Raw genomic sequence first — 25,368 nt, 5'->3', positions numbered from 1 at the left:
TAGTGAGCTTATAACACTTTACATATCAGAGAAAAGTAAAAGGTAAAGAAATGAATGACAAAATGTCTTTGAATAGATAAAAATGATAATTTACCTCAAACATGGTGAAATGAAAATTTACATAAACCAAGGGTATTTCTTATTATCAAGAGCTACTTGTAAAGAATTCATTTTATGAATCTCAATGAATCCTAAAAGTCAAATAAAGAGGGAAATTTTACTACTGAGATTTCTTACATGTTTTCTTTATTGCTTTAATAGCACAGAAAAGTAGGATCTTTCTTTAAATGAAAGTTATTATATTTATTAAGTAAAAAGTCTCTATCATTATCTTTGACAAAATTTCAAAATTCAACTCCCACCTCTTAGAAATAACATTTCAGTTCTTGGAATGTCTACTTTCAAATCAGCAGACTAAATAATGCCTAAAAACACTACCAGGAGACTTCCTTTATTCTGCAAGCAATTCAAAATAAATATAACAATCTTAATTTCAAATGATAAAATTCTTCAAAATTTTGACCTTGAAAATGTGATCTGATAAAACCTAAACCACCATTTGCCCTCTGGACTATTACTGCTAAACATTTAATTTTGACCCAAATAAACGATCTAACATTTTAGAAACCATTTTCTTTTGAACAATAATAGCCATAAGATTCAGGTGGCTGGAGAATACTCACAATAGATGGTTTCCAATTAAATGGTGGTACCCTTGAAGGACTTTGTACTTAGATAGCAGGGGTGAGGGAGTTATTAGTCATATATTACCCATTCTAAAAACAGGAGGTCATACCATTGCATAACACACTCACTGGTCTATTTCTGCTGTCTGAAAAAAAAGGTGTGTTGAGCATTAGGACAATGACAAAGAAAAGCTTTTGTAAGTAGGCTAAGCTTTAGGAACCTGTTACCAAGTGGGCATAAAATAGATATATTGCATCTATGGAACTTTATCCCTATTTGCAGTTCTCATTGTTGGGATCTTCATGAATATTGTATGATTACTGCTTTTCACACAGTTCAAGGAAACAATCATGTGGCACCACTAAGACAATGATGTTCAGAAACTTTAAAAGAATTCCCAGAGGTGAGCATTGATAAAAGGGCTAGACGATAATGGGTGTTAGAGGCAGACCTATCTAGAAATGCTAGGTCAAGTCACCTCTGGTCATATGGTTAGAAAAAGATTACAAAGTGCACACAAAGAAGTCATTCTATAACTTAATTTATCATTCTAATTCTTAATAAAAAGTGTATGCACACATTCAAGATCATCAAGATTAAAGTGAAAAACTCTGATGTTCTCATCTGGCTTCTTATGTACAGAGTAATGAATAAAAGCCACTCGATGCTCATTATTTGTCCAACCTGATTAATATCCTAGAGAATTCCATGAGAGTAGGTACATATGTAAATTTTTTCTAGCCGTAGTTATTTAAAAATATGTAATGATGAATAAAAATGTGATGACTTTTAGTAGTATAAATACTGCTGTCTGAATGGAAAATAATACAATAATTAATGAAGAAAATAATAATACAAAAACAAATCTATGTTTCACGTATTCATAACTGCAAACCTACTTTTGCCCCACCCTGTATATATATCCATACTGCAAGGAGATATTTTTACTCACTTGATAATACAAAAGATTTCTATCAAGAGTAATTTTAATAAATTACTTTAAAATCTCATCTATAACAAATATAAATTTACAGAGTAGTATAATTTTAATGCTAGCTATTATTGACCATGTTAGAGTAATGATTGATAATTATCATCATGAACTGAATGCTGATATTTGATTGAAACATATATTTGATTCCTTTAACAATATTTATATTTAGTAAGTAAGGGAAATCCTGAAACAGTTTAGTTATTCAGAATACTTGGCAATATCTTTCCCAAGGTCAGTTATTCAAGATCAATTTTCTTATGTTAATATAGCTTTTGATCAGATATTATATCTAGGAAATCAATTAAAATATAATAGAAAAATCCATGAAAGCACAAAATAAAGATACTATTCCTTCTTTAAAGGAAGATACAGTCTAGTGAAGGGGGATTATACACAGATCAATACAACTACAACTAAATATACCCATGTAAAATTTAAGTTACATAAAATAGCAGAGAGAAAACATGGTGAAAGCCATGGAGTGAGGTATGATGATTGTGAAAGTAAATTGTGTCCTGATGGCCTGAGTATTGAGTAGGATACATATCAGTGGCGATCAGAGGAATCTTTGCAGATTGGAGGCACATCATGAGCAAGTACTAAGAGCTAAAAATTAACTTTTCATATAAAAAACCTAAAAATAGATCTTACTGATTGTAATAACTGGAGAGTTCAGATTCGGTCAAAGAAAAGAAAATTTGAAAATTATGAGAATGAGTGAAAATGATCTTGAATACTAAGCGAAGTAGCACAAACTTTCCTATAAAGGTATTGGGTTGCATTGAGGGTGTGTGTGTGTGTGTGTGTGTGTGTGTGTGTGTGTGTAACAGAAAAGTAATGTTTTATTATGGTTAAATCTGAATGCATTCATTCATTTGGATGAAGAAACTACTTTTGTTGTTAGGATAGAAGTGATAGGTCTTGCCCCACAGTGGTTTACATGTAGATTAAAAGGACATTTTAGATAAAAGAGTACACTATGAAAGAAGAATATAAAAGGCTTATGATCAATTAGTTATATACAATATAGTGTATATTAGTTATATACAATATAGTTATATACAAAATACATAAATATTTAAACCTTTGTGTAGGGCAGCTCACTTTGGTTTAAAGATGATAAATTCAGTTTTATTTTGAGCTTGGAGCTTCAGGAGGATTTAGGGATGGGAATATATATGTTACACTGTGGTTGCAAATGTGAGGATCTCGGTTAGGTCTTATAATAAGTCTTTAAAATATTCGGAGTCTACAATAAATGTAGCTTTTTTATTATCCATTTTCCTATAAATATTAACATAAACTCTAAAAATGTAAGAGCCCAAGCATGTGACTTTGGAGCTTCATAAGTATTTGAGGTATATGAATGGCTGTGTCTTGGGAAAGACTGTTGCCTGTCTCAGGCAAGACACTAACTACATCAAGTGAGAGAGTAGTTAGCTAATTTAGAAAAAAAAAAATGACTAGTGTCTGTGATATACAGAGAAATAGAAAAGAGTTTAAGAAAGATACTGAGAAAGGGCTCAGGAAATCAGCAAAAGAAAAGCACAAATGTAGCTCCAGAAAAATAACAGAGACCTTTTCATTGCCAATACTTTTGAGAGTATTTAGGTAGCTGAGTGATGTAGAACATAAAGTTATGCTATAAGTAAGAATGAAATAAGTTTTGTTTGGAGAACATGAAGTTGAATTATGTGTAAAGTTTGAATATAATCAAAAGATGTATGAGAACCTAAAACTCATCCTAGGAAATGTTAGAAGTAAAACATAAAGGCATATAAGTACAAGGCATTAGTTAGGATGAGAAAGAGATTAATTTGAATAAAACATATAAGATGAGGTTCAATAGGAAAGTATTGCCTTACATATATTAAGTGATGAAGTAATAAAAATATGAACATTCGATTAAACAAGTAATCATTTAACAAATATAATAAATAAAAATTAGTAAATTATTTTAATAGCATCATTGGTAAAATACAATATTTTTCTGGTATAAAGTATATATCAATTCATGTTTATTATTTATACAATTCAAAGATAAAATGATTCTTTCATAGAATCATTTTTATGCTGTCCTCAGTACTGCAGTAACTATTAATTAGCATTAATGGGAGTTGCTAAGGCATCGTGGAAATACACACTTAGATAACAACTTTCTTCTTTTAAATAACATAAATATGCAAAAATAAAATCTGTTGCCTTTAAAGACATGTTTGAAGTTTCTACTTCATTAAAATCATCATGTTAAAATCCTTAGTATGCTTTAAAAATAGCAATACTCCTGGGACTTCAGCTTTGTTTGATCATAATTTGGACAGATATGTATGAGATGGAATTTTTGTTGCTTGATATTTATGGATGATATTTTCTAATGAGAAAAATGTTAAAATTTATGTAACAGGTATGTAAAAGATAATACAATGAAGGATAACAAAAGTATAAATTTAATTTTCAATGTAGACAAAATGTTATCCCAACTTATATTATTGTTAATATTTCATAATGCAAAGTTTACAGTTATATGAAGCAGTTAATTTTATTTACATTTTTTCACTATTCTATATGTTTGATCACAAAAATGTAGTATAAATTTAATCATTGCTACAGCAGAAAACAAATAAAATTTAGCACAAATGGTTAACATAACTAATTCTTTGTAGACAATAAGCATATGCCTAAGAAGCAAAATAGAAAAAATGTGTATCCCTCTATATAAAATTCTGTATTACAAAATATTTTATGTATTCCAGTGCATATGTAAAATAAAAATTTTATTATAAATACACAGAAATAACATATGTAATATATATTCTAATTAAGATATGTATTTTACATCTTTAGAGGTATCTTCTACACTAATAAAAGAGAAACATGCAAATTGACCATCACTCCGCTACACCCACCAGCCAATCAGAGAGAGTATGCAAATTAACCCAACTAAGATGGTGACCGCCATGGAGCTTGAGCAAGCAGGAGGCTTGGGTTGCCCCTGGTGATGGAGGAAGCCAAGATTCCCGCCGCACTGGCTGGCCCTGGCCTCTGCTCAAGGCTATAAAGTTTCAATTATAGAAGATAAATAAATCCCAGATACCTGCTTCCAGCCTGCCCTGGCCTATGCTTGGGTCGCCGGGGGGTGTGGCTGGCCTGCAAACCACCACAGGCCCTTTTCCCAGGCTGCCCCATGCCCCAAGGGTACCCCCACCCTGATCTGGGATACCCTCAGGGCAAACCAGCTGGCCCCCACCCGTTCACCAGGCCTCTATCCTATCTAATAAAAGAGTAATATGCAAATTGACTGTCACTCCAACATACAAGATGGCTGCCCCCATGTGGTCAAAGATGCCCCCCCCCAATGTGGACACAAGATTGCTGCCACAAGATGGCCAGCAGGGGAGGGCAGTTGGGAGGGCCCAGGCCTGCAAGGGAGGGCAGTTGGGCGGGGACCAGACCTGCAAGGGAGGGCAGTTTGGGGCGATCAAGCCTGCAGGGAAGGGCAGTTAGGGGTGACCAGGCTGGCAGAGGAGGGAAGTTGGGGGCGACTGGGCCTGCAGGGAAGGGTAGTTGGGGGGGGGGGGGGACCCAGGCCTGCAGGGGGGAACAGTTAGGCAGGGACCAGGCCTGCAGGGGAGGGCAGTTGGGGGGGGACCAGGCCTGCAAGAGAGGGCAGTTTGGGGCGATCAAGCCTGCAGGGAAGGGCAGTTAGGGGTGACCAGGCTGGCAGAGGAGGGAAGTTGGGGGCAACCAGGCCTGCAGGGAAGGGAAGTTGGGGGGGGACCAAGCGGGCAGAGGAGGGCAGTTCAGATTGACCAGGCTGGCTGGGGAGGGCAGTTAGGGGCAATTGGGCTGGTAGGGGAGTAGTTAGGCATCAATCAGGCTGGCACGGGAGTGATGAGGCTGGTAGGCAGAAGCAGTTAGGGGCAATCAGGAAGGCAGGCAGGTGAGCAGTTGGTAGCCAGCAGTCCTGGATTGTGAGAGGGATGTCCCAGATTGGAGAGGGTGCAGGCTGGGCTGAGGGACACAACCCCTGTGCACGAATTTCGTGCACCGGGCTTCTAGTGGTGTATATAATATCACATATATACACATATGTGTAGGTTGTCAGAGCAATAAATTCTATATGACCAATACATATTTATAATCTTAGTAAAGACAATAATGTAGTAGAAAAAGTCATCTTTTGTACTGAGCAAATAACCAACACTTAATATGTTTGCATTAGTTAAGTGGTAACAGGGATAAAAATAATTTATATTTAAATTATTAGTGGAAAGATTTTAAAAAATGGAACTTGAAAAGTTCAAAGAGGAAATCAAGGTGACCATCACTTTTAACATATAAGTAGAATGATATTCAGAAAGAATTAGAAGGAAAAGGACTTCAAAGGTCTCATAAGCCTAAAGAAGTCAAAGAAGGTCAATCTTGAAACAATTGCTAGAGGGGATCAGAGACATAAAACTTAAACTTCATAATTACTGCTAGAAAATTAAAGGAATAAAAATGGCCTACATCAAGTCAAAGTGCCCAAGTGGCAGATTCATAAGACACAACAATAAAATTTATCTGGACATAGTGATGAGAATTCATTTTAAAAGATGATTAAAGAAAAACTAGCCTTTATCAATATACTATCAAGGAAGTCTTAGATATCATTCCAAGTTAAGTAGTAAATGACAGGAAACAGGAAAGATGACTTCCTGAGACATGGAGAATTAGAAACCTTGAGATAAAGAAATAAAATCCTAAGTTTAAAATGTAAAAACATAATAGGTTATGACACAATGTTGACTTTTCATTGACATTACATATATTTTTTCCTGTCATATAATCATGACCTTCTAATAAGTCCAATATGTATTTTTATAACATAGACGTTCTCTAAAATGGCATATTTAATATTAGGTTACTTCAAGTGTTTTGGATTTTTATGGGTTATCTAATTATGAGTGTCACTGAATTTAAACTATTTTTTTACATCACAAATTACTTGTATTTTATGCAGTTTAATTCCCCACAGTTCTTTTTCTGGTCTAGCAATAAGATAGAATAGAAATATTAATCAAGCAAAAAAGTAAACATTAGAAGCAGACTCACAAGTAATTTCAATAATAATGCTTAGTAGATAATGATTTTAAAATAATACAAATCAATATATTAAAGAATAGCATTGATTAAAACTATTTAAAACAAAACTCAATAGAATTAAAGGGAGGGAAATGGGAAAATCCACAATTAATATAGGAGATTTTAGCACTTTTCAGGTAGTAATGGAAAAATTAGTTAGAATGTAGCAGGTAAGAAAAATAACAATAAGATTTAGACTAACCAGCATATACAGAACAGTGCTCCCACAAATGGCAGAACATGCATTCTTTTCAAGCACACATAAAATATTTTACAAAAACTGACTACATTTTGGACCAAACAAGAGAATTTAAAAATTAGAAATCAATAATCAATGGTAATTGATCAAATTGAGAAAGTAAAATAACAAAAGATTGAATTAAGATGTACACAAATACTTGAATGTAAAACAGTATACTTCTATATATGATTCAAGGAAGAAATCTCAAAGGAAAATATAAAATATTTTGTACTGAAAGATAATGAAGATATGATATATAAAAACATCTGGGATACAACTAAAACAAACAGGAAAATATTTGGCTTTAAATACATATTACCTAAAAAGAATGGCTAAAAATCAATTCTTAAAGGTTGAATGTCAAATATGAAAATGAACAAGAAATCCATCAAAGAAAGTAGAATACTAATATACAAAATAACAGAAATCAATAAAATGCAAAACATGTCCAATAGATACAAGTCACGAAAAGTTAAATTTTTTAGAAATATTAAAATTGATAAACTCCTAGCAAGATTGCATTAAGTAGAAAGAGATAAAACAAATGTCTAATATTAGTAATGAAAAAAGTAGACTCCACCACAAATCATACACATATGAAAACCATAATAGGATAACATAATCATAACTTTTTGCAAATAAATTTAATTTAAATGAAATGGGAAAATTCCTTGAAGTCCAGAATTTACTTAAGCTAACAATAGACTTAAATAAAAACTAAACAAAATTCTAATGTAATGAAAAGCCAGACATGTAAAATAGCATCAGCAAAACAAGTTTAATTTTCAAATATGAAACCATGAGGAGACAGAGATTAATGTATAAGTATTTAAAAATTGTAAATATCAAAAAACTAAAATGGCTTTTCTTTGGTTGGTATACTCAAGAGCAAGTGATAAAATTAAATTTTAAACTACAAGAAAAACTAGCCAGCAGGAAGAATATTACTGGCTGTAATAAAATGACTCATTCTCTTACTGATTAGGTGTGTGACTTGAATGACCCATGGAGTGCTTCTTATAGGTTCTGTAGCGATTGGGAAAAATTAATATGGTTATGAGTCCTTATGTTTCCAGGAATAAATTGATCACTGCCAGGCATAAATAACAAGTTAATCCCACAGTGTTATATCAATAACAAATATATCCCAGAATCACAATTTATTCTTCCCTTTCCCATTTAAAAAAGCAGAATGAAAATTATGTAGGCTAGTTTGTTAAACCGTAAATACTCAGCTTCAGCAGAGCCGGATACAAAACAGACAAGTAAGCACCACTCCCACAAGTTCCTCCTTCCTCCCCATTTATCCTTCGCCCCCATTAGCAGAGTTGCATCCCTGTCTCTTCTATGAAACTGCTGAACAATGAATGCTGCTAGAACACTCACCCAGCCAATAGGCAAGAAATATTTTGAAATGGTTATATTTGGTATCCTTCTTTTCATTGTTACTTGACAGGCAGAAGGATTTGGGCATTTACTTTTTTGGTAGAGTTTTTAAATGACCACTTTGAACAATTATATTAACAAAATCTCACTTTTGATAACATTTTATGCTTTGCAAGTGCTCTACCAACTTTATTTCATTTGCTTTTTGTCACATTCCTGTAGAAAAAGATGAATTGATTTTGAAGTTTGAAGAGAGTAACACATGTAGAGACTTGCATAAGCTCTTTTGAAAATACTAACAAAAGAAGAGCATGAATTCACTTCTTTTTACTTTTTCCATGATAATACCTAGTTACTCATAACAAGGAATGGTAGGGGCACTTGAAATAATGCTTCTTGAAAATAATAACCTCAATAGAATGTTGCTCTGGAAACATTATTTGCAAACAAACAGATTACTGCAGAATGTGTCTTTCAATAGACAATCGCTTAGTAAATCATAATTAACAAATCTTATACTAAATTTCTGTTGTCTATGGTTTCTATCTCTTGATTAGACCCGGATTGCTAGGGCTTCTAATTCACATAGCATGAATAAGTTAAACTTGTCTAGTGAGAGTGATCCAGGGCACTTGTTTAAATTCAAAACTACAGGGTTGTTGTTTTTTCTCATAAATTCATAGCTTTCTCTCTCCTGTGCATTCTAGAATTATCATCTACATACAAGGCATACTAATGGGTTCTCATAACCTTAGAGCAAATATCTTGTTTGATATTAACATCTGTTTAAACTTAGGCATCTATTCAGTTTTATACTTCCAAAAAATTCTAAATTCCTTTTTTCTGTCTTACTTTGCTATTCCAGAGGAAATACTTAACAAATATTTGTGGGAAGAATACACAGTGGGCTATGGATCTCTGCTTTGTATGCCTAGGCGAATTTTGTAATAACCACACAAAAGAAGATCAAAATTGCAGGAAAAAAGTTGTAGATTCTCATTAATTACTTAAAGAATGTTCCTAATTATTGAATATATTAATAATTCAAAAGAGAGTAAAAATATTCCAAGTATATTTTTCTTGCTCACCATGACACTATACATTTTGTTCTTAAAAAGAGATTTCTTTTTTATTTAAAGGCATATTTTTTTCTTCAAGTCTCAAAACTACATACACACACTTAAAAGTACCTAAGGAAAAGCCAATGCTAAATTACCAATGTGTTCCACAAGTGTACACATTTAGTTGTTTCTTGTGCTTCTGTGAGCTTACTGATTATTTCAAAATCAAACAACTTAAATTATTTAGCAAATATCCATTTGGAATATGCTACTATTTGTTTGCTAAGAATAAAGAAGCCATTGGACTCCTTAAGTTATTTTAAATATTTTCAGGATTAAAGGTTATTAAAACAATTCAAATGAGTGTGTATTTTTGTTATAATATTTAATAAAAGAGTAATATGCAAATTGACCATCACTCCCACACACAAGATGGCTGCCCCCATGTGGACACAAGATGACCACCACAAGATGGCTAGAAGGGGAGGGCAGTTGGGAGGGACCAGGCCTGCAAGGGAGGGCAGTTGTGGGTGATCAGGCCAGGAGGGGAGAGCAGTTTGGGAGGGACCAAGCCTGCAAGGGAGGGCAGTTGGGGGTGATCAAGCCTGCAGGGAAGGGCAGTTAGGGGTGACCAGGCCAGCAGAGGAGGGAAGTTGGGGGTGACCGGGCCTGCAGGGGAGAGCAGTTGGGGGGGTCCAGGCCTGCAGAGGAGGGCAGTTGAGGGGGACCAGGCCTGCAGGGGAGGGCAGTTAGGGGCAATCAGGTTGGCAGGGGAGTGGTTAGGGGTGATCAGGCTGGCAGGCAGAAGCAGTTAGGGGCAATCAGGAAAGCAGACAGGCGAGCAGTTGGGAGCCAGCAGTCCTGGATTATGAGAGGGATGTCCAAGGGTGCAGGCTGAGCTGACGGACACTGCTCCCCCACATGTACGAATTTCATGCACCGGGCCTCTAGTTTATTTATAATAGTGATTCCATAATTGTGAAAATTAATATTTCCCTTTTAAATACTATTTTACTGAATTTTAAATCTTTATGTAAATAAGAAATAGAAACTTCATTATTTCCTAATAATAATCCTTTCCTTCTTTTTAATTTTTCAGGATAACAATATTGTTTTGTAAAGATTTTAATCAAGCCTGCATGCATAAGATTCATGTCTGACACCAACAAGAAATGGTAATACCTAACACTATAATTGAACTACTTACTCCCTACTGTGAATTCTCAAGCTGGAAATCAATGTTTTTGATGTAGAAATTATTAGTTTGGTGCCTAGAAGAAGTCCAATCAAATGTAAACTGTATACATGAAGTTAAAATACTTCAGGATTTAATTAAATAGTTCAATATTTGTGGTGAATAAGTTTTATTCTAGCTTCATGAATGGAGTTATATTTTTGAGTGCTACATATAAGTTATATAGTTTAACAAGTTATATATGTCTAATATGTAGACTAATTTTCTTGCTTAGAAAATTCCATATGAAAAATTATAGTGGAGCCCTAGCTGGTTTGGTTCAGTGGTTAGAGTGTTGGCCCATGGACTGAAGGGTCATGGGTTCCATTATGGTCAAGGGCACATACCTTGGTGTGAAGGAAGCAACCAATCAATGTGTCTCTCTCACATCGATGTTTCTACCTATCCCTCTCCCTTCCTCTCTCTCTAAAAAAACCAAAAAAAAAAAACAATTAAAAATCATAGTGGAAAACTGATATATCACTACATTAACATCACTAACCTGAGACCCTACATTTTTTTTAATTTAAATTCTTTATTGCTTAAAGTATTGTATAAGTCTCCTTTTCCCCCCATTGACCTCTCCCACCCCCAGTACATGTCGTCACCCCCCGACTGTCTGTGTCCATTGCTTATGCTCATATGGGAGACTTTACATTTTAAGTGATCTAATCATCTAAATTCTCCAGTAAATAAATCAAAGCTTGGAATAAATCAATTAAGTGAGCCCGCTAGTTCTTTTAGGTCATTTAGGTCATTTGTTTCTGCTCAATTGGCCTATTATAATAATCACTAGAGGCCCGGTGCACGGAATTCATGCACTGATGGGAGGCGTGGCCTTTGGGGATTGGCCCACTGTGGTATGCTACTTATCCCGGTCAGCCTAGTGGCGCTCCCACTGTGCGAGTGCACTGACCACCAGGGGGCAGCTCCTGTGTTGAGCGTCTGCCCCCTGGTGGTCAGTGCGAATCATAGCAACTGGTCAACCAGTCATTCTGGTCATTCCACAGTTCGGTTGCTGGGTTTTTATTATATAGGATTAATATCGATCTTTTATGAATCAATCATTGCAGTCTATACGTCTTCAACTAGGGCAGGATCTTCAGGTCTGTTTTGCTTCTTGCTCTCTATTTGATCATGGACTATGGAAGACCTTCTAATAATACTGCATTAAGATAATAAGTGACTTTCTCAGTCTGGATTGCAGACCTTCATACCATGTCAAAACCTCACTATAAATTCTACTTCTCCTAACATAAAGTATGTGCTACATTGGTGCACAACACATTTTAGTGGAGACCTAAATTTTCTATGAAGACATTTGCTACATTCAATTAGAAAGTTCTTGAAATGAAAAAAATTATAGTAATAAACAAAGTGTATTATGTTTTAAACCCATCTGTGCTTTAAGATAGGGTAAGGTAGTTAAAATATTATGTATGTTGTGAAAAATTTTAGTTGTTTTTGGAAATAGAGAATTCATGGATGAGATTTATCTGTTGATCATTCTAATCACTTTTCTAGAACATTATATTATATATATAGATCTGACAATAAAACCTGAAAGAAAATAGGCTAGCCACATGAATTATTTGTGCCTTAGTTCTCTACATACTAATACCATCATCTATATTTCCAGATATCAATGTGGATTGAATCTAGCTCTTAGAAAGTTTAATAAAGCAAGTGGATATGTATGTTATCTATCATCCTGCTTAAGAAATCTAGCAAAACCCCACATGAGTCACAAATGCTAATTACTAGTCTTGCAACCTCATATACTGCTCTCCATTCCACTCTTTCAGCTTCATGTAAACTGACATTGTCCTGGTTTAGTGGGGATATTTTTGTTTTTTAAAATATGTTTTAGAGAGAGAGGAAGAGAGAGCAATAGAACATTGATGAGAGAGAAACATCAATCAGCTGCCTCCTCTATGCCTCCTACAGGGGATAGAGTTAGCAAACTGGATATGTGTCCTGACTGGGGATAGAACCAGGGTCCTCTTGGTTCATGGGTTGATGCTCAACCACTGGGCCATACCGGCCAGGCCATGGTTTAATGTTTTGCATTTGCCTTTTACTCTGCCTAAAAAGTTCTTTCTCTAGATCTACTTTGGATTGTCCAATCACTTCCTTCAGATCTTTGCTCAAATATTGCTTTCTCAGTAAAGTTTTCCCTAATTACTTTATCTAAAGTACAGTCCTTCTCTTTGATACACCCTATTCTAGTTCCCTGATATATTTTTCTCCATAGCATTTCTCCTGATCCAATATAGTTTGTGCTTGTGTGTATATATGTGCGTGTGTGTGTGTGTGTGTGTGTGTGTGTGTGTGTGTCAGTGTTAAGGTTACTAGATAAAAAACAGAATTCCAGTTAAATTTGATTTTCAGATATAAATCTGAATTTATTTATTTCCAAATAAAACATTATTTGTTGTTTATCAGAAATTCACTTTTAATTGTACATTTGAATAGGTAATATATGGAGCATACATTTAAAATACAATATATCATACATTATTCAAACATGCAATATTTTGGACATATATATGCTATTTATCTGAAATTAAAATTTAACTAGGTGTTTTATATATTTTTTTTTATACATCTGGCAATGTGTGTATGTGTGTGTGTGTGTGTGTGAGTGTGAACATGTGTGTGTCCTCAACTAGAATGAAATCAATATTAGGGAATTTTTGCTGTTTTGTTCACTCATGTAGAGAGGAACAAATAAATAGAGGTGCTCAATAGCACACATTTAAGAGTAAATTAAGTTGCCTGACTCTTTATAGCCTAAGTTTTATTATCTGCTGAATTAGCACAATAAGATCTACCTTTAGAGATTTGGTGAGGTTTAAAAGAAATAGCTAATGTCAATAATTTTGCATGGTTCCTCGCAAGGTAGTAACTATATATTTTTCCATGCCACATTTAGCCTATTGAAAGAACAGTAGTTTTGATGATTGTTCATTCACTTGCATTTGTTATCATTATAGTTATTATTATTGTTATTTTTTTAATCCCAACAATAGCTGCCGGATATTGAAAGTGAAGAATTTTCAAACTGTTGAAGTTTTTTATATGACAAATGTCATCAACTGCTTTCCCTAGGATTGAGTTCAAAAGAGATTCACTTTGCTTCCAAAAGACATATTCAGTGTCTATTCAATCCAGTTGAAGCTCAACAACATTTTTTTGATTTTTCAAAGGATATAAAAATAACAGCTTTCTTTTCTTTCCTCATTTTGGAAGGCACAAAAGAAAGTGGACCAAATAATTCTATGAAGGTTTGGATGGAACCTATAAAGTGACCATTTCAAATGTTATTCCCCATTCTCAAATAGAAGTGTCATACACAGGAAGAGCATATAGGTAGAGGAAAGTGCTTAAAAAGTAATCGCAGCACGGTTTTTAAATAGCACCGTTTCAGAACTTAAAATTTCCTGTTTTTTGAAATAGGCCTGATAAGACGTGAACACATCAAATGCACGTTAATGCATTGAGTGTTGCCTCCGTCCACAAGAAGACTCATCTAAGCAGCTGAGAGTGCTGTGATGGGCAGGGTTGGGTACTCTGGTGAACAGAATGCCCTCTCCTCTTCCCCTAATAATCTAGAGCCACAGGCTTTCAGGTACATGCATCAGACACTGGTGCTTTTCTCAGACCGCTATCACGACTTCTTCAGAATTCAAGTTTGCCTAAGTTTAAGCCATAGACGCATGCTTTAAAAGATGGTTGTAAATTGATTATTTCCTCTAATTTATAGTATGTTTAAAATTTCTCTGAGAAAGCTTACCATTTGAAAAGACACTTTAGTAAATATTCTTATGACTGACAAATATTTGGGGATATCAAAAAATCTCCCTAACTTATTTGTTTTGTAATTTGGATATTCACAAAATTATTTTATTTTATGTAATTGGAGAATACCTGGTAAACAGCAGGTAGAATTAAAGCCACACGTTAAATTCTGTTTTGATTACATCACTGATAATATTAAAGAGATATTTAATGTCCCATATGGTGACACCCACTGTCAATAGTATTCTATTCAGCAAAGGACACATAGGTAAAAAAGGACATACTATTACTAAGATTTATGTTTTCATTTTGACAAGTACACTTACATATCAAATCCCCATGGTTCCTACTGGGCATCAGAATAAGCATACACTTGAATTTTAATAGGCATGCATAGGGAAGTTGTATTTCTGACTTTGCAAGACTGTTCTTTTTAGTAGAAGCAAATTATTAAGGCACAGAAATTATGAACATGGACTCTAGAGTGAGACTCCTGTTAGCTACTTTCTACTCATGTAATCCTGTAAAAGTTACTTATTTCAAAGCCAAAATTCATTAATTTAATGAATGGGGAACTGTAATAGCACCAGACTCAAAGACCTTTTGTGATGATATAGTGACACAATTCATATAAGGTGCTTAGAGCCAACCTTCTTATGCAGTATTATATAACACACTAGAGGCCTGATACACAAAATCCATGCATTGGGGGTTGGAAGTGGGGGGTCCCTCAGCCCGGCCTGCACCCTCTCCAATGCAAGACCCCTCAGGGGATGTCCGACTGCCTCTTGCAATCCAGGAACGCTGGCTCCTAACTGCTCGCCTGCTTGCCTGCCTGCCTGCCTGCCTGCCTGATCACCCCTAACCACCTCTGCCTTGCCTTGCACCCAGGTCCCAGGATTCCCTTCCCTGGCTGGCCGCAAGCACCCAGGACACGGGCTGGCTTTGCACAGGCCAGCCGCAGCCACAGGGGACCGCTGGTGGGTGGCTTCACCCGGGCCGCAGCCGCAGGCACTGGCGCCCAGGACTGCGGGGCGGGTGGCTTGTCCCTCTCCCAGGCCGCAGGCGCAGGCACTGGCGTCTGGGACCATGGGGCATGCGGCTTGTCCCTCTCCCAGGCCGCAGCCTGGCTGGTCCCAATTCCTCTCTCACAAGCTCATTTGTGCCTGGCTGGTCCCCATTCCTCTCTCCCCAGTGTGGAGTGTCTGAGCCGTTATGGCGTAACGGCATGAGGGCGTGATGACCATTTGCATATTAGCTCTCTATTATATAGAATAACTTTTAATTCTTAGTATCCTTTTGTATAATTATTATAACCACCTTGACCTTGACTCTCCTGATACTTATTACTATCATCATCATCATTACCACCACTTTAGCTGTTAATAAATTAATGTTTTCATGTTACATACAACCTTTATTTATATTATACAAATATGTATTTTTTTCCATTCCACACATACATCTATTTTACATGCCGTGCTTACATTTCTAAGAAGAGAATTGTCCAAAAAAAAGTTAATTGCATTTTCATATTTTAACATAAGAAAAAATAGGCTTTTTCAAAATTACTTCTATACAAACAGTTTGCAGGATGGTAATTTCTAATTGTTATTTGGTAGAAGTCTTTGAATTTTAGTAACTTGACTGAGCTTATAAGAGCTTGTGATTTAAGTAACATACATAAATGAACTTAAGTGATATTTGCATACTCATCTATATATATAAAAGCCTAAGCAACCGGAATGCTGGAACTACCAGTTGCTATGATGCACACTGACCACCAGGGGGCAGATGCTCAATGCAGGAGCTGCCCCAAGGTGGTTAGTGTGCTCCCACAGCCAAACTCCCACGGCCAGCCAACCTCCCGTGGTCCCTCCCCCAGTGGGCAGGAAGGCCCTGGTCAGCAGCCAGTAGAAAGGCCCCAATCGATCCTGATCACCAGCCAGACCTAGGAACCCCACCTGTGCATGAATTCCATGTATCAGGCCTCTAGTTTAATCATAATATTCATAGTCAAGTGAAAATCATTTTAGGTAAGTGTAGCTTTAATGTATGCAATGAATTAGCTTTAATTTGAAATTGAGTACTTTTACATAATGCTTTTCAAATTTTACTTAATATAGAAAAAAACTGATCATTCTCTCACAATTTTAAAGAAAATATTGAAAGCTGACAAATTTAATACAAACACTTTTTCTTTATTTCTGAGTAAGAAGTTTTAAAATACCTTATTGACCTATTGTATAATAAACTAGAGGCCCAGCGCATGAAATTCATACTCCCTCCCGGCCCCTGGCCGCCTGCCACTGCCCCCACCTGGAGCCTCCCTCCCTTCCGCCAGCCACCTGCCATTGCCAGGGCCTCCCTCCCTTCCCCCAGCCAGCCCCACCCCCTGGTCGAACTCCCAGACAACTCCTGACTGAGGGGACAATTTGCATACTATGCTTTTATTATATAGGATTATAGTAGGCTTGTGTTAATTAGTCAAGTGACTGACTAAGCCTTTTAATATGATAAAATTATAGCTTCTAGTTAGTAAGTATCTTATCTATAAAAGCACATTCAACTGAAAAATGAAACATGAATTACTACACAACTTAAATTTCCTAGAAAATGAATCAAGTATATGCATGAATATAATACATATTAGAGGCCTAATGCATGAAAATTCATGCACTCGGGAGGGTCCCTCAGTCCAGCCTGTGCCCTCTTACAGTCCAGGACCCCTCGGGGGATGTCCACCTGCTGGCTTAGGCCCACTCCCTGGGGAATCAGGTCTAAGCTGGCAGTCAGACATCCCTCTGGCAGCCTGGGAGCCCTCAGGGAATGTCCAACTGATGGCTTAGGCCCACTCTCCGTGGTCAGCCCAGCTTGTGGCTGAGCGGAGCTCTCCCTGTGGGAGCGCACTGATTACCAGGGTCAGCTCCTGTGTTGAGCGTCTGTCCCCTGGTGGTCAGTACATGTCATAGCGACCAGTCATTCCTGGTCGTTCCTGGTCGTTCTGCCGTTAGGGTCAATTTGCATATTACCCTTTTATTATATAGGACTGACTTCTTGAAACCAGTTTATCAACAAAGTTACTGATTACCTAATAGTTCCTAATTCTTTTTGAACTAAAGCAGAGATTTAATAAATAATTCAACTTAATATATTAGTAGCCACCTATCTATAAGTGAAGGAAAGACAATATCACTTTTTAAGAATGTGAGTATTTGAGTCATAAGGTTTCAATCCTGGCACCACAATTACTCTGTGACCTTGGACAAGTTATTTAACTTCTCTAATACTCGCTTTTCTCATCTTTAAAACAGCAATAATATCTATATCTACCATGTGTGTGTGTGTGTGTTGAATTATATAATGTCATTCTTGGCAATCTTTTAAAAAGTGAAATACTTAGTAAATATTAGTTATCATTATCACTGTTATTTGCTTAAAGGAAAAGTATATCTTTATGAATATACTTCTTGCTATTTTGTCTACCATTATGGGACCTGTTTAAGAAGAAAACTACAGGGTATGGCAAACCTCCTATAAAAACCAGAAGTGGATAAGTAATCTCCTCTGGACCCATTCCTTAAAGAATGTCATGAACTGTGTGGCTTCCAAACCTGAGACTGACAAAAATGTTTGGTCTGTCCCAGGTTAGAATATAGGTGTTTGGAGTACTTAATTATCAAACACAAACACTATTGTGGTTCTTGCCCTCCTCTTACTTCCTCTGTATAAAACTTAATTCCCGCCGAAACTGGTTTGGCTCAGTGGATAGAGCGTCGGTCTGCGGACTGAAGGGTCCCGGGTTCGATTCCGGTCAAGGGCATGTACATTGGTTGCGGGCACATCCCTGGTAGGGGGTGTGCAGGAGGCAGCTGGTCGATGTTTCTCTCTCATCAATGTTTCTAGCTCTCTATCCCTCTTCCTTCCTCTCTGTAAAAAAATCCATAACATATATTTTAAAAAAACTTAATTCCCATATAGCCTGTCCATTTTACACATATTTAGATGTTGCTCTATTCCTTTGGTCAACCCACTCTGCAATTAAGCATACCTGCAGGGAGGTAACTGAGTTTTATGTAGTTTGGAAACAGATTGAAAGTGGTTTATAGAATGACCCTATGGCCATTGATGTATATAGTGCCAAAATTAAATTAGGCTGAAGGACAAACCATTTAAGAGTGACTTACTGTCATGCAAGGAATTTGGACTATAAATGCATTTTTATCTCATTTAAAAACATATTTCAAGATAAACTACTTTAACAGAAAATGTTATTAAATATAGAAAGTAATAACTTATTTTAAAAACTTCACTATGAAATTGGCATATACTCCTCTCCCCAAAACCTTGTAAAAGAGAGAGGGTATAACTAATTGTTAGTTCTAGTTTACAAATAAAGATCAAAGAATGGAAATATATTGAGGTATGAAAGAAATTAAACTCAAAGAGTTTATTTTAAGCAAAGTATTCCTGTTTTTGGACTACTAGGTCTACACTCACATACACACAAACATATCCAAAACAAGGGGATAATAAGTATGTGGTAGTAGGTAACTAATAGTCTCAGTCTTATCTATTCACACATTTAATTTTTAATTATTAACAAACTCTGTCCTCATAGTAATCACTATGCCATCAGTAAAAATTCTACAAGAGACTTGACCACCAACCTGAAGCCCAAATCTCAATTTCACAAGATATTCAAACCATCCCAAGTTTTCTCAAATTTTCAAATTTTCATTTTTATATTTTATTATCAAAGTTGGCTTTACAAAGACTCAATAATTTGACCATGTAAAGGAGTTGCCAATTAGGAAATAAAATACACAGGGCTACTTGCACACACACAGAGGAAGACATATACTACAGCTTGCTTTAATCTTCCAGCCTGGTATCTATATAGATAAATAATTCTGAAAGAGGGTTCAACAGAAACCATTCTCCCAAGATCCTGAAACACTCCCAAAGATAGCCAAAGACTGTTTCTGGCTGCCTGTGTACAGCTCCTGAGACTGCAAGTCACACCATGAAAATCTTGATTCTCTCACACCCAATACACATGCTGTGAAAATCAGGAGTTTCTCAAACCTCAATTTTCAACCCAGAAGGATTAGGACAAACAAATTTGAAGAGATCAGAATGCAAAATAAGCAGAACTCTATCTGAGAGATGCTTACCAGAGATCCCAGAGAGTGACCGAAGACCTAGCAAACCAAAAGTGCTCTGTGGGTACCTTCACATGCATGCAGACGCTATCCCCGAACTCTTCATCATCTGTCTTCAGCTCCCATCTCTTCACCACAACTGTCAAACAACAAAATCATATCAGGAGGCATAATGTTGTTCATCTCTTGGTTAAGGAAGTCTCTGCCCAATCATCTACTCAAGTTAACAATTGCCTTTACAAATGAAAACTAATGCGTGAAGAGATACTATGAGTTCACACTAACCTATTGAGAGTCAATAGTCTCCCACTAGTTTTAGCATCCATGGATTTTTTTTTAACCAAGTAATTCTTCTTTACTAGGTAGTGTTAAAAAGTAAAATAGCTGAAACTTCTTTCCTAATTATGTATTTATTCAATTGTTTATATCTGTATGTATTAAGAGCTTTATTTTATTCCATGGGCTATATATATTGCTAACTTTATTTTGATGCACAAATGGTCTCAGATTTTTCCAGTGGAGGTCTCTCTAAATAGGTTTCTGTGTCACTTTGACAAGTCCCTATAATTTATTTATTTTTTTGTAAATTTTTATAAGATTTTAAAATTGATTCTTTTAGAGAGAGAGGAAGGCAGAGGGAGAAAGAGAAACATCAATGTGAGGGCAAAACAATGTGAGGGCAGCTGGCTATCTCCTGCATAACCCCTACCTGAGATTGAGCCCACAACCAGGGCATGTGCCTAGGCCCTGACCAGGATTCAAACCAGTGACCTTAACATACACAGGAGGATACCCAACCAACATGAGCCACACTAGCCAGAGCACCAAGTCCCTATAATTTAATGTATTTCCTTACTTTCTGAAAAGATGGTATTCTGCACTCATGTTATATTTTTATTTTCTGTACCTCTGGCCTGAAATTAGCCATTAATCCAAGAAGCAATAGATTCTTATAGTTGAAAATAATATCATTGCATCGAGCCCCCAACTCTCTCCCATATATTATAATATATTAATATTTATATCTCATATATTATAATTATCACATATAATTATAATATCTCATATATTATAATAATATCTCATATATTATAATTAATATATATTAATATAATATTATAATATATATGAGCTAAGTTTCTCACTGTTTGATAAGTTTCAAAAGAAACTAGGTGGAATCCTGTAGTAATAGATTGTAAATGAATGTGTCAACATGAGAACTCATGGTTTTATAAATAGGTTGATGGGGAATTATTAAAATAAACACCAAAAAATAATTTAAAAAATAAACACAACAAATATATTTAAACTATTAATTAGCTAGACATGTCATTATTTTAACAATTTTAAAAATTATAGTAACGGGGAAGTAACAGAAGAGACAAACAGAACCACTAAATTTAAAATAACAAAAAGAAGGTTTGTTTAAAAAACACACAATCATTTTCTAAAGTTTTGAGTGTTTAAGAAATTTTGTTATTTACTAGGTTTTTATTGCTTTGGTAATCATGCATTTATTCCTCAAATTTAAAAAAATATACATTTATACCATTTTCTGTTATAATAAGAATTGTTTTTATTATGTAAGTACTTAATCTTAACTAGGAGTTGGTATTCATTCAAATAGTATTGCATCAATGTTTCGAGGGGCCTGCTTCACAAAGTACTGTCTGATAATGTTTTTCAATCAACAAAGCTCTTGAAACTGTTCAGCTTGTTAGGCATTTGCTCTAGAAGAGTGCATCCATCTTTGAAAACAAGATGCAGGGAAATACAGTCCTCATTTTCTCCAGTACTTAGTTTGTTCAAAGGACTGTAGCCATTTTAAGAGGTGCTAAAGATATGCATGCATAAGGCTTGATCCTGCTAACAATCAAGACGTATAATGAGCATTTTTATTTGAACTGAAGAATTTCAAAAGGATGCAAATTAGTATCTTACTTAAAAAGGATAAAAATCCCATCAAGTTAAACAGCAATTGTTTTCAGATTCTAAGTTTATCATGAGCATTTAAAAAACAACTTGTGTTTACTACATTTGCCTAGAGTATACTGCAATCCTTTCATTTCCCCAATGAGAGAGTACTTTAAAGATATCAAGGACACTCACAACTCTTAATAAAGCATACAAGTGAAGGAGGGGGTCATGGTAATAACTGGGAAATGTCACCTGAGAAAACAGAATATAAATTTAACTGTCAACGTTAAGAGCAAGGAAGTGTCAATCATATCCATCTTTATTAGTTTCCTATTGCTGTGGAACAAATTACCACAAATTTACTGACTTAAAACAACTCATCAGTTCTCATCTAGTTCTGTAGGTGAGAGGTCTAGGCAGGCTTGGCTAGGCTCTCTGCTTAGGCTGTCCCAAGGCCAAAGCCAAGAAGTCAGCTGAGCAGAGATCTTATCTGGATACTCTGGGGAAGAATTCATTTCCAAGCTCCTTCCCAATTATGTCAGAATTCAGTTTCTTACAGTTATAGGACTGAGGAGGAACAGAAGAAAAAGAAGTCACTAAATCTCTCCCTAAAAAGATAGGATAGTGATGAGGAGTATATACCCCAAAAATATGCCTCTTTGGCATATTAATTATATTGAGGTGATTATTTTTAAGAAATGGCAGACACAGAAGCTCTGAAAATCAAGGAAGTGTTATCCTATGGCAATTTGCATTTATAAAAGAAATCTCCATTTGTAAGTGTGTCTTCCTCTCCATACCAGGAAGAGGATGATCAAATCTCTCAGGCTCTTAACAATGAAGAAGACATAGATTTATGTGCCCCTCCAGCGCGGCCGAGGGTGAATTTGAGTGGGGGCGGTGAAGGAGTTAGAACAGACTCACAAGAGAAGAAAGCTGGGTCTGGGTGGGATGCTGCCCTCTCTGATGGAGAGGCAGCGCCACAGCCTGTAAGCAAAGTAAGGGCGTGGTTACAACGTTCTCATGGGTTTCTAACCTACTCAATTACATGCACCTGAACTCTATCAAGCCCACAACACACAGGCATGTGGGACCATGTGTTTGGACCATAGGTTCAAGCTTACAACTATAGCCTCTGGCTATAATTGTGCTGGGAGGCTCTGCCCTCCAAGCTGGGACTTGCACGTGGCCATGAGAGGACTGTGCCTTCTCATTCGTCTGAGGCTTGAACCTGTCCAAACACTGTAGCCACTCTCCACAGATTTAAATCTGAATAACAACCATACCCATGTTTACTGAGGTTTTCCTGGTAACTTCACATAATTGGCCTCCAAATCCCCCTCAACATATTCCTTGAGTCTTTAGCTGGAGATGTTAGTTAAGGAGGTGGCTTGGGCCATTTAGGAGAGCAACTCAATTTTACTGGTAATGTCCCAGGTAAACAGGAGGTATACATGTTATTAAACTTCTGTTTGTTTTTCTCCTGTTAATCTGTCTTTTATTATGGGGGTGGGAGGACTTGTGGAGGGTGGGAGGAGGTTGGAGAGCTGGGGGTTGCATTGTTACCTGTGGAAGTGGGGTATCCCCTTCCCCACTGGGTGCTGGAGGTGGGGCCCTGACGAAAATGAATTATCTGAGACTCACATGGGAAAATGAGTGATTTTTACTTGCATGGAAGTACATCTCTGGGTTTCCATTTCCCTTAATCCAGTCCTGGAAGAAGAGCAGCTGAGGATTCAGCAGAGTTCAAAGCCAGTGTCCAGGGTTTTCATTCCATGTTGGAATTGGGTCCGGTTTAGCATTAGGCTAGTTGCCGTCCATCAGTCCATGGTGTGGGGTCCGCATGGCTGTGGGCCACGTGGGCAAATGGAGGAGCACCAAGAGAGCACTGGGAGCACAAACCAAGAGCAACCAAGAATGCAAGACAAGAGAGACCAAGAAGGCCAAGAGAGCAAGTTCCCCTGTTTAGGGACTTAAGTACCCCATGTCTTCATGTGCTTGCAGTAGCCATACCTACTCTGGCCAATGACCTGGTCCCAGGTGTGACTGATACACAAGTACCTTCCCTATTTCACCCAGACTTTACTGGGCATGCGTCTATACTCCCCCTGACCAGTCCCTTCCCTCAGAGATCTGCGGGGAATAGACCGGTGGCTCCCTTGGGAAGTGAGAAACTGCAGCTGCACAAATGAATATACTATTTGGCCTTCCCTTTACTCCTTTCTGCTATTAATAACTAGGCTAATTACAATGGTATCAGTATCAGCCAGCAACATATAAGGGTAGAGGGGAAATTATTTTTCCTCTACTACAATTGAAATTTCATATTTCTCCCTCGTTCTCTCATCCTGACTTTCATATTCTCCTTTTGTCACCTCTGAATAAATGATATTCAGTAACTTTCCCTAATGTGAGGGACTATAAACCCACATTCCAGTCCAGGTATCTCAGGCAGGCACATATTGAGCTGCTATAATAGAAATGCCTGCTGCTCCTATATACCATTACTATTTTTAGTGACACTACCCAAACATCATTTCAGGAGTTGATAAAAATGAAATAACTTTCCACAATGCTACCATTAGAGAATTTTATGTTATCATAAAAGAGGCACTAATTAAAACACAAAATCAGGGACAGCTTTTTGTCTTTCCTCTAAATTATAGAACTGGTGAAAAATTCTGTATTTAGTATTATTCTTGTTGTATGTTTTTATAGATAAAACTATAGACCACTGCTAAACTCATTTTGGAAAGCTGACATATTCACAAATTATTAATGACATGTATTTACACTCTAAGCATTTAAAAAAATACTGAGTTTATTTTAGACATTTAAAAATTTACACTTTGCTATATAATCATCTTCTATAATAATAAAAGCGTAATATGCTAATTAGACCAGACGTCCTTCCGGACGAAGCTGGGGCTACAAGGGAAGCCCTGGTTCCAGGTGCTTGCTGGTGGGTGGAGGGAAGCCCTAGTCCCAGGTGCCAGAAGGAAACCGGTGCTGGCAGCCAGGGGAAGGAAGGCCAACTCTTGCACGAATTTCATGCATCGGGCCTCTAGTCCATATATATTTTTAAATGTCCTCCTCATCGCTTAGTTTGGGGTTTAAAAGGAGCACAATGTTTCACATTTCACACATTGGGTGTCTACCAACTTCAACAATCTCATGTTTATATAGTCAAGACCAAGAGATTTTTTTTCTCTTTTTAATGTGAAATAAAGTTGTTTTTCTCATGAGGTAATAGATGCAGTTGTGAGTCTCACCCTCTGAGGAAACCCTTAGAGGTTTCATCTTCATTACTCTGCAGCAATCACTTGCTTATTAAAGACATGAGGTCACAAGGTTTTCCTGAGTCTAACTCACAGTGGAACCAATTAGGAAATACCTATAATTTTTGTGAAAATTAAATAAAATACCTATGTATGAAAAAAATCCTATATAATAAAATAGACCGAATATGCAAATAGAACAAATGGCAAAACAACCAGAACAACCAAACAACCGAACAACTGGTCACTATGCAGTGTGCTGACCACCAGGGGCGGTGTGCAGGCATTGGCCATGGTGGGATGGTGGAGCAGGTAAGCAGGGGCACCAGACCAAGGCAGGGCACCAGTCACTGTCACTGGGGCGAGCCTCTGGTGGTTACTGACAATTCTTTGTTTCCGCGCACCATAGTTCCGCCCGGCACTCGCACCTGCTGCCAGCGCTGGTCCCACTCACACCCGCTGCCGGCGCCAGAGCTGATG

This window comes from Cnephaeus nilssonii (genome assembly GCF_951640355.1).
Source record: "Cnephaeus nilssonii genome assembly, chromosome: 2".
NCBI classification, from domain to species: domain Eukaryota; kingdom Metazoa; phylum Chordata; class Mammalia; order Chiroptera; family Vespertilionidae; genus Cnephaeus; species Cnephaeus nilssonii.
This window is presented reverse-complemented; position numbering follows the sequence as displayed.